Source organism: Triturus cristatus, chromosome 1_2 (genome assembly GCF_964204655.1).
Source record: "Triturus cristatus chromosome 1_2, aTriCri1.1, whole genome shotgun sequence".
NCBI classification, from domain to species: domain Eukaryota; kingdom Metazoa; phylum Chordata; class Amphibia; order Caudata; family Salamandridae; genus Triturus; species Triturus cristatus.
In genome coordinates this window covers 463666184-463684579 of record NC_140580.1, presented here as the reverse complement: position 1 = coordinate 463684579, position 18396 = coordinate 463666184, and positions in this window count along the sequence as shown.

Below are 18396 nucleotides of genomic sequence, written 5' to 3'. Positions count from 1 at the left end.
ATAAGTGTCTAAATACAGTATTAGCATCAGCAGAGGATTGCGGTCGCGTGAGTTATAGTTTCCTGCACTAACTATAACGGGGGAATTTCATTGGTTTTTTATCAGTAAAATTTCCGCTAACTATAACATGTGTGAAACCTATCGTTTTTTCAGTGAATATATATATATATATATATATATATATATATATATATATTTATTTATTTATTTATTTTTTCTAGCTAATCTATTTCGGATTCTTTTCTGGGTTTGTATATATTTTTAGGTGCATTTTATATGACTTTAACATTTATTAGTTTGGACTGTGAATATTGAAACCGAACCCGCCTCTCTCTGGGTATAACATTGTCCCCAGAATTGCTTATTTTGGAGTGGGAATAGTGAATCTAACCCCTCCAGTGTACAGCACATTTCCTAATGTTTCTAAGTTTGGAGTGGAAATAGTAAATCCCAGAGTCCAATGCATTCCCCAATTTTGCATAGTTTGGTGTGTGAACAGAAAATATGACCCCTTTCCCAGAGTCCAACGCTTTCTAAATGTTGCTTAGTTTGGAGAAAGAAAACTGAATATGATTCCATGCCCACCAATGTTCAATGCTTCCCCCAATGTGCATTAGGTTTGGGAGGAAATAGTATATCTGAAACCCCAAAGTCCTATACTTTTCCCATTGTGTCTTAGTTTGGAGTGGGAATCGTAAATCTGAACGCCCCAGAATCCAGCGCATTCCACAATGTTCTTAGTTTGCAGTGGTAATAATAAATCTGACCTCCCCAGTGTCTAACACCTTACACAGTGGGGCATATGTACAAGGAGTTAATGCTGCCTTAGCGGCACTTTTCCTATGGTTTTGCGGCGATATTTACATCGCCATAGGTAAAAGCTGTCGCTAACCTCTGTTAGCGGCAGTTTTCCGTCAAAAACGTCCATAGAAAAGATCCCCACTTCTGTTAGCAATAATGATATACAAGGGAGGTATTCCCCTAACCCCACTTTGCGATATGTACAAGGGAATCCTTGAAGGTAGGAGGACCCAAAAAACTGCCTCTAACTGCAGTTAGAGGCAGTTTTTTAGGACCAGAAAGTAGCTGGTCCTAAAAATGGGGATAACACCTGGGGCCTCATTTCAGCAGGTTTTGGTGCTGGATAGGACTGCAAGCAATGTTGCTGCGCTGCCCTGCGACAAAACTACAGGGCAGGAATGCGCACCATCAATAAGATAGTACACATTCCTGGGTCTCAGTCATGAAAAGTGTTGCAGCGCTGCAACAAGACAGCGTTGCAATACCTTTCACTATGCCCTTCTTGCGACACCACGGATGTGCTGCATTCACTGGACAGTGTTCCATTACGCAAGTAATGACAGATACGTCTGGAATCCTGATGTATCTGTCTGCGCCAAATTCATGCATTGCTGCAGTCGAGTCACAAGCATGGCTCAACTCCAGCAATGCATGGGGCCATCCTATCCCTGTGGCACTGCGTCACCCTTACACCTGCAACCAGGGAGGCATAAGGTACTGAAGCAGTGCCGTCCCACAATTGTCACAGTGAAATCAGAGGAATTTCACTGTGCCACTCCTATGTGGCCTTGTCGCTTGGGTACGCACACCCTGCTTACATCATACCTGATGCAGGTATGATGTGGCACAGGGCTTCACAAGGTCATGCATATGCCTACATGCGGCACTTTACAAATACAGCACAACATGGTGCTAGTTTTGCCTGGTCCATTCTTGAGGGGTGCCAGGGTGTCAGTGCAGTTGGACATCCATCAGTTGCAGTCCTGCTCTGCGGAGTCATCGTCTGTAAGCGTTGACAGACTGGCGGTGCTGAGGGAGTTGACAAGACATTCTTTGGTGATCCAGCTGCGAGGCTGCCGATGGTGGGGGTGGTGTACAGTGGGCATGGTGAAGACGTGATGTATACAATGATGATCGGTCCAGCATAGTCTGGTGGTGTGGCTGTAGTAGAAGTTCCCACTGGTGGAGGAGACGTGCTCGACCGTGTGTCCTCCTATGTAGCTTTCTGCAGTGACTAGCTTCTTGAGTCTGATTTGGGGAGCTTCCCCAGGAGGGGGTGGAGTTCTGGTCACTGAGGTTGTCCAGGTGGAACTTGAGTTCACCGAGTAGGATGTCATCGGTGGATGGGAGAGCCTGGGTGCAATGAGGTCTACAATGGTATTGGAGAATGGGGGTCCATGGCCCGGGGGCCTGAAGATGAGGGTACCATAGAGGATGGGGTTGGGGTTGGTCCAAATCTGGAAGTTGAGGTGTTCCTTGGTCACCGTTGGGTCATTAGAGTTCGTGGTCAGTCAGATTATGCTTCTGTAGGTGATGGCAATGCCTCCTCCTGGATGGTCGAGGTGGTCCTTGCGAGTGATTTAGTAGCCATCAGTGATGGTGATGGCGATGTCCGGTCTGGAGCAGAGGTTGGTCCTGGCAGGCGAAGTGGCGTCCAGGGTTGATGGTGAGGATGGTGCTGGTGGCGTAGTGGTGGAATGTCCGAGAGGAAGGGTGCTTGGTGCTGAGCGCATTCCAGGGGCAGACGGATACTGACGGGCTTGCCTATGGCTTGCCCTTGGCACGGGAGACATCCATTACAACGCAGGCATTACATCGTAATGCCTTCACAAAGCAACTACAAAAGCGCAAGTGCCTTTACATCGCATTCCATTACAACGCATTGTGAGGTCAGTAATGGGATATTTTTAAGTTTTAGGGCGGGTAGGGTTTTGGGTGTCAGATATGAAATTTCGGGTGTATTATAGGGTAAAGTTTGAAATTTAGGGTGTGTTTTGGGGTCAATTATGAAAATTGGGGTGTGCATTTGGGTCAAATATGATTTTTAGGGTGTATTTTGGGAACTCAAAAATAACATTTAGGGTTCAGGGTTTGCTTTGAGGTGCAAGGGTTATTTTTAGGGTTGCACTCACTGCATTGGGAATGGTAATATTTACATCTCCACTATCCAACACCTTCCCTAATGTTGCAATATGCCTAGGATTAGTATGCATTGTAATGGAATGCGATGTAATGGTATGCGTCGTAACTTTATAAATACCTTTGGCAAACCAGTGGTACGCCAACTCCGCATGGCCCCACAGTGGCTGCCATTGAGAAGTGCTGCTGGGGGGTACTGGGCAGCTGGGAGGTGGGAAACACTGGAAAGGACACTGGATGGGGGTGGACATGGGGGGGGGTGTGAGCTGGTATTGTAAATATTTAAATGAGAGCAATGTTACCTCGAGGCCAGGTCCCGTGTCTTTGTTGCTCCTGCTCTCCTGAGTCTGCTTCCAGGAACAGGAAGTAGGCAGCAGCCAGGCTCCCTCCCCTAAGCCAATCACAATGCTGCAATGCGGCATTGGGATTGGTCATTGGCGCCAGGACAAGGCGTTCAGCCAGGGGCTGGAAGGGTGGGCATGTTCTTCATGCAGGCTGTAATGCAGCCTGCATTGCGAACAGGACAGTGTGCATGACTGCTTTGGGTGGCCTGAGTGGGCCGAGCAAACAGTCATTGCACACTTGAGTGGGCATGACACTCTGCCTCTGTCCTGTTCCATGAGTGGAGCAGCCCTACCCACCCTCCCGCCCGCAAAGGAAACATAGCACGGTTAAATCAGGAAGCTATCATCATGTGATGATTTGTTTCTCTTCTTGCACTGCTTGTAAGCAGTGGGGTGAAGCTCTATCAACATAGCGAATGAGCCGCCACTGGGGGTGTGTCATCTACACGTGCTAGGCCTGTGCGACTTGATCCCCGGGCCTCCCCTGCTACTCATCCTAGATTCCCCTCAGCTGGACATTGACACCGTGGCGCAATCTGCTGCACTCTCTCCAAATCTGTGAATCAGCCAGCAGGAGCCTCAGCCAGGTGGGATTTCACAAGCCTGGGTACGGCAGTCGCTGACAGATCTGCTTGCCAAATAACATACATCCTTTGGTGGGAGTCATAAAGATGGGTGTATTAAAGATTGAGACTATACAGGCATGTCCTTTCAAGCCAAAGAGCTCAAGCAAGATTTGGTGGGAAGAAAGCACATGTATTTATATATTGCCAGTTTTGGCAAATTAAATTTGTGCATTTTTTGTACAAAATAAAAGATAAGCAACAAATACAGTGACTTTAATGTATTTTGGAGTAGTGCAAAATATTACCAAGCATTCAATAAACACATAGTTTCTAGTAAAAGAAAATAAGCATAATTGAAAGATTAAAAAACAATACAAAGGGTTTCTTTGTAAACAACATCTCATTCAAGGGCCATGCCCCAGAAAAACCTCGAAACCGGAACAAATGGCGAGTGTCAAGCGCTGTTTCTTAACATTCTGAAGCCCCACATTTTCATGAAAGCTGTTCAAGCACGCTGATTCTATATTGTGGGACTAAGGTGGTATCATTCTGTAAGATGTCACTGAAGTTGTAAACGCATTTGATGTAACAGCTGCAACCCCTATGATGTTGATGGAAATGTAGAAGTAGCTCTGTCTCTAGATGTCTGTCCCTTTTATACTTTTTTTAAGTCATTCTAATAACATATATACTTTATTTAGATTTGTTTGCACACATATTATCTTCCTTAGAGCAATTTGCACAGACAAGGGTTTTGGCCAGAATATTCCATGTGGGTGTCTGACAGTGAGCTTGGGGTTTTGAGCCAGGGCTGAATTGTATAATATATAAATCAATTTGATGCTGATGCAAAGCACTTCTGCCTACATTACGTGGCTGGAAGCCATTTTAGAGTGCATGGTTGACAATGTGGCTGTTGAATGAAGGTCAAAGAAGTGCTTCAACTCCGAAACCTGTCAACAGCCATAAGCTCCTCCCTGTTTAGTGATATACATCCATTTTGCATGTATTTTTGTGCAGCGTTCATTTTTTTAACACCTCTGGGTCATCCGTCCTGCTTGTTAAGGTTATCTTTTTTTCTCTGGCACCACAGGAATACGTGTCACTCGTACAGTGACACTCGAGACCTGAGTTGTCATTTCATTTTTGTATATCATTTTTGTACTGAATTTTATGTTAGTAGATTATTGGTCTAAATTCATACTGTTCTGTTTAGGAATCTTAAAGCTTGTCTTCTGCAATGTGTTTTCAGATGGGGGAAGTGTTTGCTAAACCATTGGCTCTCTTACCATAAAGAGCTGGATATATTGTGTTTTTGTCATGTGTATGTATATATATTTGTAGTAATTCAAAAGAGGGGGACAGAAGGGCTATATTTAAGGAGGTCCAATGTACGAGCCCCAACAGACTATATCCAAAAATGGGGTACAGAGTTCCTCAATTGTTAGAAGGAAGAGATGCGATCAGTAAATGGCAAGCTCATTTACCAAGGTAGTTGATAGAAGGTAAAGAAACCAGGGCAATTCCTTGAGGTGGAACTCATGCTCTCACACACCCAGCAAGCTAGGTGTCATGCTTCATCATATGAGCATTGCCCCTCGTCAAGGCGGCGCTGCAATCCTTGACGGGCACCCGAAACCGGGGCTCTTTGTCGGGGATCTTTTGTTCCTGCCGATATTTGCATGGGTGTGAGGGGCCTAATAAGGAAAATGTAGCAGAAGTGTGTAATAAAAAGGGTTGGTCAGTCCTAATAGTACTTTATTCATAAGGTAGACTACCCTATTAAAATGTGTAGAGAGGCTAAATGCTAGAAATAAGGTGTCTAGGCGTAAAGCTCTACTCTAAAATGATCGACATGTTTCTCGCCATGTTAGTCAGGAGGATCTAAGGCAATTCTTCAGGATCAATAGCTGTCTACATTTAAAAATGGTGATGTGTACTCTACATACCACGTCCGATGCTGCGACCTGTGAATATGAAGTGACAACATCAATGGTACAAACAATTGCATCTCTATCTTGAACACATAATGTCAGCAATGGTGTGCACAACGCACCGTGTAGAACGTGATGATAGCAATCTGCTTCAGGGTGCACTATAAGGAAGAACAGTGCACTGTGAGTGAGAAGGGTGTTTGGTGTGCTAGAATTATTAACACGCTAGAGCTGTGACGAAAAAAAGGTCCACTCACCTAATTTATTAACTAAATGCGCTCGCAACGGAGCTGGCGGCTTTAAAGGACACCAATTGGGTCCTAGGGTAAAAAGAGGGAGCAGGGGCGGGGAGGGGGGAAAAGAGAAAGGACAACTACTAACAATCAAGGTATAAAAGGCAAGGAAAACGAAGTCGTTACCTCTAGGCAAGTTATGGTATTGGTACCGTTAAAATGATAAAACTAGGAGTCAAAATATATCACAATTGTCAGTTGACCGGAATAGTCTAGTCTAATGGCTGACCAGATCACATCAGAAACAGTCCGTAGCCAATCAATTGATTTCGAACACCAAAAGTAGCGCGACCACATAAAAACAGCATATAGTAAATGAATAAGGCATGAGCTGTACTTACCAGCGCTAACGAGCGCTTCGCATACAGACCTACCCAAGCCGCCAGAGTCCGGGGTGGTAATGGACTGAAGCCGCCATCGTAAAGATATCCGGCAAAAAGTGGGTGTGAGCCTGACGTCATCACGGTTCACGTCGCGTGATGACTCCACTGGTTGCTAGGAGCCCAATATCGACGCTAATGCGTGTTACTACAGCGTCTGGTAGTGGAATCTTATTGGTTGCTGGGTATGTACTCACTAATGTCCCGTGGTTATTGTATCGATAGTGGTAGGGAGAGGGCGGGGTGACATATCAGGAAGATATATTTGTCTATTTCGACCCCATAAGTGAGCGTCCAGATATTGTACAGGTCGTTATTTCGAGGGGTTTATTAATTTATATATACCTCACTGGTTACTAGGCTAAATGCTAGAAATAAGGTGTCTAGGCGTAAAGCTCTACTCTAAAATGATCGACATGTTTCTCGCCATGTTAGTCAGGAGGATCTAAGGCAATTCTTCAGGATCAATAGCTGTCTACATTTAAAAATGGTGATGTGTACTCTACATACGCCTAGACACCTTATTTCTAGCATTTAGCCTCTCCACACATTTTAATAGGGTAGTCTACCTTATGAATAAAGTACTATTAGGACTGACCAACCCTTTTTATTACACACTTCTGCTACATTTTCCTTATTAGGCCCCTCACACCCATGCAAATATCGGCAGGAACAAAAGATCCCCGACAAAGAGCCCCGGTTTCGGGTGCCCGTCAAGGATTGCAGCGCCGCCTTGACGAGGGGCAATGCTCATATGATGAAGCATGACACCTAGCTTGCTGGGTGTGTGAGAGCATGAGTTCCATCTCAAGGAATTGCCCTGGTTTCTTTACCTTCTATCAACTACCTTGGTAAATGAGCTTGCCATTTACTGATCGCATCTCTTCCTTCTAACAATTGAGGAACTCTGTACCCCATTTTTGGATATAGTCTGTTGGGGCTCGTACATTGGACCTCCTTAAATATAGCCCCTCTGTCCCCCTCTTTTGAATTACTAGTTTTGCACGGTTCACCCCGTGGGACATTAACTAAGAGGTTACCAGCGGCATCACAATTTGAGCCAGCCTGGACCATTAAGAATAGAACAACCCCTTTCTCTACCTTTTCTAACTAAACTTCGTTTCTTCCCCCCCCCCTCTCCTCCACCATGGACAATCAAGGCCTCAGCTTTGGAGACGAGGTTGTCTCAGGTATACTTGATAGTACCCCCTCCCTCCTTGGTGCGGATGGGAGTGTCGCATCAGGGTCCCAGTCAGAGGACTGGAACACATTGACTGCTTTGAAAAGAGAGTGGCTTAGGATTACTCTGCATGGCGCTCTCATGACAGAATATCTTCGTGCCAACATCGCACCCACAGGGTTGATTGTTAACAACTTCCCCAGACTATTTCTTGATGACGCTACCTTCAAGAAGGAGTGGTCCCTGATTGCATGGAAATGCACCAGGGACCTCTTAGTGCTCATCATTAACACAGCAAGACGCTTGGCAGATGCCCTATTGATAAGGATACAAATCGCTGAAGGTGCACTTAAAACTACCATCACGATCTCGGCTTACAAAAGCAAACTTGCTGAGATCAACGCAGAAATTTCTGAAAACAAAGAATACCTCATGAAACAAAAAATCAATAAGCTACAGAAAGATATTCAAAAATTCGATAAGGAAAAAGTATACCCCTACCTCAAGTCAGACTACACATCAGCTAAGAACAGCTATTCTTCCGATGACAACTCGGATAGGAGAAGTTCTTCTGACAGCAACTCCAGCACGGGTAGTTGGGGCCCCAATATGGGCCGACGTAACCAACGTGCTAACTACAATTACAATGTCCCCACTTTCCAGGGACCCCCTTTATATCCAGGCCCTCCTCCACCACCATTCTGGCAGTATCAACCTTTTCAACAAGGACACCCGCAATTTTTCAACAATGGCCCTCCTTTTTTAGACAGAGGTTGGGGCAGAGGAAGAGGTCGCAACAGAAGAGGTACCCAAAAACAGGTTCACTGGCAGGAGCCCTCAATGGGAGGGATGAATACCAGGAGCAAAACCCAGAACAAAAAGGACTAGTGGTTAATTTATCACAACACAATCTGCCTGACCTCGAAACTTCACTTTTACAGAAAGGATTAGGCTTTGTACCTACCCCTAACACTGACAAGTTTAGAGATGTCTGCGAGATTCAGAAATTATTCCGCAAAATAAGATTACATGCGTTTTTCCTAGACAAACCCACCCTTCAGGAAGATGACTCGGGATTGAGCATCCCCTCAACCTTTACACCTCACAGTGCCATGGTACCGGTTGAGATCTTAACCTTTGAGAAAGCGGTATTAAAGGATTTGGCCCTCACTCCCTTATCAACCCCCTTCCATAACCTATCTAAGAAAGAAATGCAAGCAGCAAACAATTTGTCTGATGATGACTCGATTATCATCAAACAGGCGGACAAGGGTGGGGCCACTGTGATCCAGACTAGAGAAGACTATGACATCGAATGCAAACGTCAATTAAATAATGATAGGTATTATGCCCCTATCTCTGTTGATCCTACACCTCGACTTGCTAATACCATCTCGATGTTAGTTAACGAGGCACTTGCCAATGGGTGGATAAGCAAGAAAGAGGCTACATTCCTGAACGCAATAGAACCTAGGACCCCCTACTTCTACACCTTACCCAAAATACATAAGGGTATCAGTCCGGTTCCAGGGAGGCCCATAGTGTCAGGGATTGGCTCCATACTTGAGCCCTTATCCAAATTTGTGGATCATTTTCTCCAACCTTTGGTGAAACAAATACCGTCTTTTATTAGAGACACAACGGACATTCTCCGTATAATTGACTCAATAGAAGACTCTACATGCATTGACTTAGTAATAACCCTTGACGTAGAGGCCCTCTACACAAATATTCCTCAGGGTGACACCCTCACAGTAGTAGAGATGGCTTTAAACTCATTGGAATGGTCTTCTCCCACTCCGACCACATTCATAATGGACCTGGCTTCCATAGCTTTGACCGAAAACTTCTTTGAATATCAAGGGCAACTATTCCATCAATGTCAAGGAACTTCGATGGGGAGCACTTTTGCTCCTAGTCTAGCCTGCCTCTATATGGCAGCTTTTGAGGCACAAATCATCAACACCGACCACAATCCGTTTCGGGAACATCTTGTCCTGTGGAAACGGTTCATTGATGACATTTTAATCTTTTGGAAAGGTTCCACTGACATCTGTAAAACCTTTGTACAATGGATTAACCAACAGAATCCTTTTCTTAAGTTTTTCCACACGATCTCGGACACAACAGTAGCTTTTCTGGACCTGAACATTAGACTAACAGAGGGACAGCTTTCAACCAATCTATTTAAGAAACCCACTGATCGTAACAGTCTTCTTTTATATCAAAGCTACCATCCTAAAGCCCTTCGAGACAACCTCCCTATTGGTCAATTTTTACGAATTAGACGTAACTGTACCACGACTAGGGACTACAAAGTTGAAGCAACCTCTCTAGCCATTAACCTTAAGACTAGAGGCTATCCTCATAAAGTAGTAAGAGACTCTATGAAGAGGGCCCTCAATAATCCTAGAGAATCCTTACTTGAGGTACACCACAAACCACCTGAGGACATTATGACATGTGTCACGTCATTCACACCTAATTCAAAATGGACCAAGAAGGTCATTCTGAAACACTGGGGAATTCTCAATACAGGAAATCTTCAGATACCGAGACCCAGATTTGCTTATAAGAGAACAAGTAGCCTTCGAGACATGCTAATCCACACCAGACCTAAGAAAAAGACTACCCCAACACAGTCCACCCTTTGGGGTCTACCCCCAGTCCATGGCCATTTTCCATGCGGCACGTGCACAGTCTGTGATCTAACCACAATCACAAAGGAGGTCATGTTACTCCCTAATTTTAAATGGCACATTAAAAAGCATACCAACTGCAACACCAAACAATGCATCTATTTGATTACATGTCCATGTGGGTTGAAATACGTAGGTATGACAATGCGAACAGTCAAAACACGTATAATAGAACACAGGAGCAACATACGTTGCCAACGTACAACAACCAAACTCTATAGACATTTTGTGGAATCACACCATTCCCCCGATTCAATACATTGGATTATTCTTGAATCCCACACCAACATTTCCAAAAATGCCTTATTTAGAGTAGAACAAAGATGGGTGCATAGACTGTCGTGTGACTCCACCGGACTCAATGATGATATCCCTTGGAGTGTTCTTCCATAAACTAGCCACTCTAGGTCGTGGCCCATGACTAGTCGAGGTTTTTCTGAAAGTGAACTGCTAAGAATGATGATCACACTAACGATTAGACACTGACAACCCCCTATCCATGGGTACCCACTCCATAACGTCCCATTTTCCGTGAGGTATGAAACCCCTCTGAATAACGATCCATTTAATATCTGGACGCTCACTTATGGGGATAAAAAAGACATATATATCATCCCGATGTGTCACCAAGCCCTCTCCCCACCACTGTCGATACGACAACCACGGGACACTAACTACTAGACACTGTAGTAACATGCTTTAGCGTCGAGATTGGGCTCCTAGTAACCAGTGAGGTATATATAAATTAATAAACCCCTCGAAATAACGACCTGTACAATATCTGGACGCTCACTTATGGGGTCGAAATAGACAAATATATCTTCCTGTTATGTCACCCCGCCCTCTCCCTACCACTATCGATACAATAACCACGGGACATTAGTGAGTACATACCCAGCAACCAATAAGATTCCACTACCAGACGCTGTAGTAACACGCATTAGCGTCGATATTGGGCTCCTAGCAACCAGTGGAGTCATCACGCGACGTGAACCGTGATGACGTCAGGCTCACACCCACTTTTTGCCGGATATCTTTACGATGGCGGCTTCAGTCCATTACCACCCCAGACTCTGGCGGCTTGGGTAGGTCTGTATGCGAAGCGCTCGTTAGCGCTGGTAAGTACAGCTCATGCCTTATTCATTTACTATATGCTGTTTTTATGTGGTCGCGATACTTTTGGTGTTCGAAATCAATTGATTGGCTACGGACTGTTTCTGATTTGATCTGGTCAGCCATTAGACTAGACTATTCCGGTCAACTGACAATTGTGATATATTTTGACTCCTAGTTTTATCATTTTAACGGTACCAATACCATAACTTGCCTAGAGGTAACGACTTCGTTTTCCTTGCCTTTTATACCTTGATTGTTAGTAGTTGTCCTTTCTCTTTTCCCCCCTCCCCGCCCCTGCTCCCTCTTTTTACCCTAGGACCCAATTGGTGTCCTTTAAAGCCGCCAGCTCCGTTGCGAGCGCATTTAGTTAATAAATTAGGTGAGTGGACCTTTTTTTCGTCACAGCTCTAGCGTGTTAATAATTCTAGCACACCAAACACCCTTCTCACTCACAGTGCACTGTTCTTCCTTATAGTGCACCTTGAAGCAGATTGCTATCATCACGTTCTACACGGTGCGTTGTGCACACCATTGCTGACATTATGTGTTCAAGATAGAGATGCAATTGTTTGTACCATTGATGTTGTCACTTCATATTCACAGGTCGCAGCATCGGACGTGGTATGTAGAGTACACATCACCATTTTTAAATGTAGACAGCTATTGATCCTGAAGAATTGCCTTAGATCCTCCTGACTAACATGGCGAGAAACATGTCGATCATTTTAGAGTAGAGCTTACGCCTAGACACCTTATTTCTAGCATTTAGCCTCTCTACACATTTTAATAGGGTAGTCTACTTTATGAATAAAGTACTATTAGGACTGACCAACCCTTTTTATTACACACTTCTGCTACATTTTCCTTATTAGGCCCCTCACACCCATGCAAATATCGGCAGGAACAAAAGATCCCCGACAAAGAGCCCCGGTTTCGGGTGCCCGTCAAGGATTGCAGCGCCGCCTTGACGAGGGGCAATGCTCATATGATGAAGCATGACACCTAGCTTGCTGGGTGTGTGAGAGCATGAGTTCCACCTCAAGGAATTGCCCTGGTTTCTTTACCTTCTATCAACTACCTTGGTAAATGAGCTTGCCATTTACTGATCGCATCTCTTCCTTCTAACAATTGAGGAACTCTGTACCCCATTTTTGGATATAGTATGTATATATATTTGCCAGATTTGCCAGCGCAGTATCGACTTTTCCCAAGTAAGAAATGCCTTGCCCAGGAGACCGGCGCCACCTGGTGACTGGGCACTGCTGATGCAAGGGGTTATGTTTGGCAAATTACATTTTTGTTCATCAGTCCCCTTCAACCTCGAACTTGTGCCTGGTTTGATTCCAGTTTTACATGCTCCTGATTAATCAGGACATTGAGACTTGGTTCCCCCTTTATTTGAGTATTCACATGGCATTGCTATGCAACTTCAGTACCCTGTCGAGTTTGTAAGCTTTTCAAAAACACAAATGTTAATTTTGGTCCTTTGCCAGTGAAACTCCGCCAATTTCAGTGTTGACATGTTGCATCTTGGGAATGGTAGTCCCATCGAGGGCGAAGCACGCGCTGGGAAGCTGACACTTTAGTCAGGTATTCACACAAAGGGGCATATTATCAAACATGGAGTTAAAATTATCGCCGCTTTAGCGGCAGAAAACTGCTGCTAAAGCGGCGATAATGAGTTTGATAATATGCACTTGAGAATGCCAATAGAAGCCCATATTGTCATCAAAACATGGGCTTCTATGGAAATTCTCAAGTGCATATTATCAAGCCCATTATCGCCGCTTTAGCTGCAGTTTTCTGCCGCTAAAGCGGCAATAATTTTAACTCTGTTCCTTGATAATTAATATGCCCCTAAGTGTTTAGTTGAGCTCCCAGGGAAGCAGATGCTATTTTCCTGTCCCAATGCCTTCCCGTGATTTATGTTTGTATCGGAGACTGCAAAGACTGGGCTAAAGTGAACTTTATCAGTGAAGTCACTGACCATGTCATGAGTGATGTAATATGTGACGTCATCAGCAGTGCATTGCGGGGGCGTGAGTTATAGTTAGCTGAACTAACTATAACGGGGGAATTTCTAGGGTTTTGTACGAGGGAAATGTGTAGCTAACTATAACGCCCCTGAAACCTATGGTTTTTTCAGTGAATTTCTAAGGTTTTTTTAAATGCAAATTCCTAACTATAACGTGCCTGAAACCTATGGTTTTTTCAGTGAATTTCAAAGGTTTTTTAATTTCTATTTCCTAACTATAACATACCTGAAACCTATGGTTTTTTAAGTGCTAATTCCTATCTATAACTTATCTCTAAAGCTATGATGTTTAATGATTTTCATAGGATTTCTAAATCTTTATATTTCAGTGTATCAATTCCTTAAATTGTGTTTTATTAATATTGTTTTTCACCATTTTTTGAAGTTTTATTTCAATTAATTCTTTTAAAAATAAAAAAATATTCTTTGTTTCTCATGATTTAAAAAAAATATATATTTGTAAATTTGTTAAAACTATTTTTTATAAATTTGTTAAAATATTTTGTAAACTATATTTTTAATACTTTGTTATTTTATTTTTTTAAAATTTTTTGGGATTCGCGCACCCTATTCGCAACTTTCTCGATCCCTGCACGGAACATAGTCGCCATTTTACGATTGTAGTGTAGGATCTGCATACGGTATGCGTTGGGTACGTATTTTTGTGCGCGAATGCTATGCGCCCGATACGCGACTCCAAGCCCATACACGACACGTACGAAGTACGTTACGCGACGCGCTTTCTTATGCAAGAGATGTATAGGAGAGATGGAGTACACTTTACTGATTAAGGAAACAGAGTCTTCCTCAACAACTTTAGACTCTGTATAGGTACTTACTTATAAGTACCAAAAACTCTCAATGAACACAACGGCTCTTTTTAGAGCCACTCAAGAACAAAACAATTAAGCTTGATGTTTATCTCCCAAAAATTTCAGGTTTTTTTCCTTGGAGTCGCGCACCCAACGCGTTAGGAATCGCACACCCTATGCGAGAGAAATCGTGCACCCAATGCGATAGGATGCGCGACTCCTAATTTTACCGTAAAAAAAAAATTGCCCATATCACTAATTTTTATTATCCCCGGGGACCCCATCCCCCGGGGCTTATAAAAAACATCGGGGACCGTGGTGGGAGCCCCAATGCCCCCACGGTCCCAGCTGCTCCCCGCATCCTTCGGCAGCCGGCATTGCTTTTCCACATGGGGAGCTGCTGACATACAGCTCCCATGTGGAAAAGCAATATGGTTTGGATTTTGAAAGAGAGAGCAGGTTTCCCTGCTCTCTCTTTCAAAATCCAAACAAAGTTTGCTATGGGAGGGCGGGAGACTCCCGCCCTCTCGTAGCAAACAACAGTGTCCTGGGGTGGGCACCCCAGGACACTGTAGGAGCTGGCCCTGGGGGGTGGCGGTCCCCAGGGCCCTCAAAGGCTCCAGGAGGGGGGCAACACAGCCCCCCTCCCTCAATAAATAAAGCCCCAGGGGTTCGGCCCCCCCACCCTATTTATTTTCTAGACCCAGGGGGTAGTGGTCCCCGGGGCTGGGGGCCCCCCTGGGCCCCCCCATTAATTTTTTACGCATTCTGCCCCTGGGATTTGGCACCCCGGGGGCTAATTATTAAGGAAGAGCGAAAGCCCGCGCCTCGTTTTTTTTTTTTTACGGCCGGATCCGCGCACCCTGCGCCCATTTTGCCATTAAAAAAAAAGAAAAGGGGCCCTGGGAGTCCTTCTGGGACCCCCAAAGCAACTCTAGAGGGTCAGAGTATTTCTACCCTGCCCCCTTTATATCTTTCACACACTTATTTCCCTAACTTCTTCAGCCTCGCTTCTACCTAGGCACAAAATGGCTGCCAACAATTCCTGGTTTCGAATGTTGACAGACACTTGACAGCCAATTAGCATTCAGCGCGTGATCAGGAGGGTGCGCGCACGGTTCGCAGAGGGTGTGCTCAGGGTGCGCATAGGGTGCACGGATCCTCCAAGGTCATAGATATATATGTACTTTTAACTCTAATTTTCTCAGAAACTACTGAACGGATTTACACCATTTAAGCAAAAGGCACGAGTCTGAACTGAGGACTACCTTTTTGCCAAATTTGGTGTAATTCCGTTCAGCAGTTCGGGCTGTAGCTGCGTCTAAAGGTCCTATGGGAAATTGCATGGGGAAAATGCGTTTTGGAACCCCCCTTTTTCTCAGCCCCCACTTGACGAATCACCCCGAAACTTATTGGGAATAGAATGTTGCGGATTTTCTATGGAAAATAGGTCCTAACTATAACTACCTACTGGCGACCGCCAGTCGGAAATATATATATATTATATATTATAGTTAGCTGGACTTTTCACTCGTACAAAACCATTGAAATTCCCCTGTTATAGTTAGTTCAGCTCCTACTTATTCATACAGGAACTCTTCCAATCTCTCACTCTCATATATACTCACTTATATACACCAATAGTCACATATACTAGTTTAAAACATATGTAGTTACTCATAAAGATACTATTGAGACAGTCAATAACTCACTAACACACCCATACACACACTCATCCACCCATACAGTCCTGCACACATGCTGTCTTCAACACATAGAAACAGTGACTCACTCATTCATGGATCTATCCACTACGTAATACCCCCACCAAACCATACAGACACTCAGACACTCATACTGATACTCAAAAAACCAACTAATAACCTATATAGACACTCATGTAGCTACTCACCAACCCATGCAGCCACTTATACAAAAAGTGAGAGACTGATACAGATATTTACATATTTAAACATTACTCACTAAGCCATGTATTCACTAAGATACACTTAATCAGTCAGTTATACAATCAATTTTTCAAAAACAAATCATCCATTTAGACACTTATATACCCATTTATTCTTCCATTGAGCTTGAGATATACATATATAAAACATATTTAATTTCAGAAAAACACACATTCACTGGATGACGTCATCAGTGATGTCATTTGAAATGTCATCAGTGATGTCATCAGTGATGTCACTGACCATGTCATGAGTGATGTAATATGTGACGTCATCATCAGTGCATTGCGGGCGCGCGAGTTATAGTTAGCTGAACTAACTATAACGGGGGAATTTCAATGAAAAGTCCAGCTAACTAAAACGCCCCTGAAACCTATGGTTTTTTCAGTGAATTTCTAAGTTTTTTAAAAATGCTAATTCCTAACTATAACGTGCCTGAAACCTATGTTTTTTTCAGTGAAAATGTATATATATATATATATATTCACTGAAAAAACCATAGGTTTCACACATGTTATAGTTAGCGGAAATGTTACTGATAAAAAACCAATGAAATTCCCCCGTTATAGTTAGTGCAGGCAACTATAACTCACGCGACCGCAATCCTCTGCTGATGCTAATACAGTATTTAGACACTTATTTGCCCATGTCTTCTTCCATAAATTTTTAGCTAAACATATATTACAAATATTTTTTTTTCATAAAGACACATATGTCATCAGCAGAAGATTGCGGTCGCGTGAGTTATAGTTGCCTGCACTAACTATAACGGGGGAATTTCATTGGTTTTTTATCAGTAACATTTCCGCTAACTATAACATGTGTGAAACCTATGGTTTTTTCAGTGAATTTGCAAGGTTTTTTAAATGCTAATTCCTAACTATAACGTGTGTGAAACCTATGGTTTTTTCAGTGAATTTGTACGGTTTTTTAAATGCTAAGTTACTTTACGCCATTCGTGGCGTGCGCGCCCACTTAACGCAGTTCGTTCCGTGCGCGCACGGTGCGCTTCGCGCACCGCGCGCCCACTTTACGCAGTTAGTGCCGTGCACGCACGGTGGGCACGCGGTGCGCTACGCGCACCGCGTGCCCACGTTACGCTAGATGGGCCATGTACGCACAATGCGCTTCGCGGCGTGCGCGCCCATTCGTGGCGTGCGCGCCCACTTAACGCAGTTCGTTCCGTGCACGCACGGTGCGCTTCGCGCACCGCGCGCCCACTTTACGCAGTTAGTGCCGTGCACCGCGTGCCCACGTTACGCTAGATGGGCCATGTACGCACGATGCGCTTCGCGCACCGTGCGCACATGGAGGACATATGATGCGCTTCGTTGTGAAAGGTAATATTTTAATTTTTCAAATCTGTGATATGCCATGCACAAATGGTGCCCTGCGGGCACCATTTGCACATGGGGTGGGGAGAGTATGGATAATTTAAAAAAAAAAAAAATGTTTACCGTACGTGTACGGTAAGCGTAATCGGCGAAATTATCGAAAAAATTAAAATTCCGTTTTTGGCCTTGGGGGATCTTTGGGGACTCCCCCAACATGGCTAGGTGCTTAGGAGCTGTCTAAACAGCCCCTTTACATGTTTTGGTCCTTTGTTTTTTAATCCCCACTCAGAGTGCGAGAGAGAAAATGGCGGCCGCCGCTTCCTGGTTTCGACCGATTCGAATGTTTACTAAGATCTAACAGCCAATCAGAATCGCGCTCGCGCACGTCACCGTACGCGTACGGTAAGCGCACCGTAAACGCACCGTAAGCTGGCTCAGAGATATATATTGATTTAAAGGCTATTTTCTCAGAATCTACTGAACATATTTACACCAAACCTACAAAAGGCACTTCCTTGACCTGTAGACTACCTCTCTGCCAAATTTCAAGGAACTCTGTTCAGCCGTTCGGGCTGTAGCTGTGTCTAAAGGTCCTATGGAAAAATGCATGGGAAAAACGCGTTTTGGGACCCCCCTTTTATCTCAGCCCCCGCTTGACGAATCCCCCCGAGACTTTCAAGGTAGGAGCGGAGCGCAGCGCCCCACCTATTTTGAAAATTTCGCGAGGATTCGTCGACCGGCGCCAAAGTTATTCAAAATAGAATGTTGCGGTTTTCCTATGGAAACAGGGTCCTAA